This window comes from Nicotiana attenuata, unplaced genomic scaffold, assembly GCF_001879085.1.
Source record: "Nicotiana attenuata strain UT unplaced genomic scaffold, NIATTr2, whole genome shotgun sequence".
NCBI classification, from domain to species: Eukaryota; Viridiplantae; Streptophyta; class Magnoliopsida; order Solanales; family Solanaceae; genus Nicotiana; species Nicotiana attenuata.
The window spans coordinates 59,545-62,773 of NW_017673035.1; positions in this window are offsets into that span (position 1 = coordinate 59,545).

A 3,229-nucleotide genomic window follows, 5' to 3' on the forward strand; every position below is an offset into this window, starting at 1 on the left:
TTAAATCTAGCCACCCGAAAGACCACTTCCACTTCCTTCATTAATCAGATGTTAGACAGATTGGCAGGGAGGTCACATTTTTGTTTTCTGGATGGGTACTCAGGGTACAATCAGATCTCCATTGCACCGGAGGACAGAGAGAAGACCTCTTTCACTTGCCCGTATGGCATTTATGCCTTTCGGAGGATGCCCTTTGGCCTATGCAACGCACCCGCCACATTCCAACGGTGCATGATGGCCATATTCACTGACATGGTAGAGGATATAATGGAGGTGTTCATGGATGACTTCTCAGTGGTGGGGAACTCATTTGATGAGTGCCTGATAAATCTGACTCGTGTGCTGAAGCGGTGTATCGAGACTAACCTGGTTCTGAATTGGGAGAAGTGCCACTTTATGGTACAAAAGGGCATAGTCTTGGGACACCGGGTGTCAAGCAAAGGAATTGAGGTGGATCGTGCTAAGGTAGATGTGATAGCAAAGCTACCCCCTCCAACTTCGGTCAAAGCAATCAGAAGCTTCCTCGGGCATGCTAGTTTCTATCGGCGATTCATAAAAGACTTCTCTAAAATTGCCAACCCTCTCTGTAAGTTGTTAGAAAACAAAAAATCACCCTTTCTTGTTTTCTGATGATTGCACGGTAGCATTCGAGGAGCTGAAAAAGAGGCTGGTCACAGCACCTATCATAGTTGCCCCCGACTGGGAGCAACCGTTCGAACTCATGTGTGACGCTAGTGACTACGCAATGGGGGCAGTGCTGGGACAGCGGAAAGACAAGCTGATGCATCCAATATACTATGCTAGTAGAACGCTGAGTGGAGCCCAGCTGAACTACACTGTGACTGAGAAGGAGATGTTGGCCGTGGTGTTTGCTTTCGACAAGTTCTGATCATATCTGATTGGTTCCAAGGTAATTGTATATACTGACCACGCAGCTCTCAGGTACCTAATTAAGAAAAAGGAGTCTAAGCCGCGCCTGATTCGTTGGGTGCTGCTGTTGCAAGAATTCGACCTCGAAATTCGTGACCGTAAGGGCACAGAAAATTAAGTCGCTGATCATCTATCACGACTTGAAGGAGCTGAAAAATCAGTCGAGGTCGAAGAGATCCTGGAAACCTTTCCAGACGAGCAGCTGCTCGCTACTAATCTTGAGGAAGCGCCATGGTATCCAGACTTTGCTAATTACCTGGCCAGTGGTATAGTTCCTCATGACCTTTCATCTGTCCAAAGAAAAAAGTTTTATCGTGATAGTCGCATGTATTATTGGGATGAGCCTTATCTATTTAGAATATGTGTTGACAATATGATCCGGAGGTGTGTCCCCGAGATAGAACAATCTTCTGTTTTGCAGGCTTGTCACGCATCGTCATATGGAAGACATTTTGGAGGGGTCAGGACAGCCGCGAAAGTGCTTGAGGCCGGATTCTTTTGGCCAACAGTGTTTAGAGAAGGCACCTTTGGGTGAAGGGCTGCAATGAATGTTAGCAGACTGGGAACATTTCCTGTCACCACGAGATGCCCATGAACCCGATTCAAGAGGTGGAAGTGTTTGATGTCTGGGGGATTGACTTCATGGGTCCCTTCGTCAGCTCTTTTGGCAATAAATACATACTTGTTGTTGTGGATTACGTGTCCAAGTGGGTAGAACTACTGCGTTGCCCACTAATGATGCAATAGTGGTGGTGGGATTTTTTAAAAAGAACATATTCACCCGATTCGGGACACCACGAGCGATTATCAGCGACGGAGGCACTTACTTCTGTAATAGAGCCTTCGAAAAGTTGCTTGCAAAGTATGACGTACGCCACAAGGTGGCTACTCCGTATCACCCGCAAACTAGTGGGCAGGTTGAAGTGTCCAACAGAGAGATAAAGAGTGTATTAACCAAGACTGTGAACGCCACAAGAATTGATTGGGCGAGAAAGCTAGATGATGCACTCTGGGCCTACAGGACTACGTTTAAAACACCAGTTGGTATGTCACCGTATAAGTTTGTGTTTGGAAAGGCCTGTCACCTGCCAGTGGAACTTGAACATAAAGCGTGGTGGGCATTGAAGCAGTTGAACTTAGATATTGAAGCTGCAGGCACAACTAGAATCACTGAGTTGCATGAGCTTGACGAGTTCAGACATCTTACTTTTGAGAGCACAAGATTGTACAAGGAAAGAATAAAGAGGTTACACGACCAGAACATTGTTGAGCGACATTTCAAACCCGGGGATATGGTAGTGCTCTATAACTCAAGATTGCGGCTGTTCCCTGGTAAGCTTAAGTCAAGATGGTCTGGACCGTTTCGAGAAGTATTCCCTTCAGGTGCTATAGAGATCGCCGCTGAGAAAGACTCTCATACATTTAGAGTCAGTGGGCAGAGATTAAAACTATATGTGGGCATGAACGCACCAAAGGAAGGGTCTGAGATCCACCTGATTGAACCTCAGAGGTCGAGCGAGCCTTAAATGTGCTCACGTGCGTCGTGCTGTGACGTTAAATCAGGCGCTGCGTGGGAGGCAACCCACGAATGTGTTGTATGTTTAGTTTGTAATGTCATTAAAAAAATAGAGAGCGAGAGGTTGAGCGAATCTTGCGCTCGTGCTGCATCGTGCCGCGACTTTAAATCAGGCGCTTCAATTGAGGCAACCCACGATAGTAGAATTTCTAACATGTTGTATATATGCAGGTTAGCGCGGAGGACTTTGCATCACGAGCCTTGGCATAACATGGGTAAGGTAGGCATTAAAAGAGGTAAAAATAGTGCCTAAGGGGCAAAACAATGAAAAGAACCTCGAAATTGGCATCCAGGAACAGGTCCACCGCGGTCGCGGCGTAACCGCGGTGTGACCGCGGTCAGAGACCCTCTCTGAAGTAGGTTCACCGCGGTCGCGGCGTAACCGCGGTGGTACCGCGGTCAGAGACCCTCTCTGAAGTTGGTTCACCGCGGTCGCGGCGTAACCGCGGTGGGACCGCGGTCAGAGACCCTCTCTGAAGCTGGTCCACCGCGGTCGCGGCGTAACCGTGGTGGGACCGCGGTCAGAGACCCTCTCTGAAGTTGGTCCACCGCGGTCACGGCGTAACCGCGGTGTGACCGCGGTAGGTCACGACAGGCCTAGGTACGATATGCAAAATTTTTTTTTAACCTAACCTTACCCCACCCTCCCCACTCTCTCTTTTTTTCTTCTTCTTCCCATAACCCAAAACCTCCATTACTCCTTCTCCTTAACCCCTTCTCCAC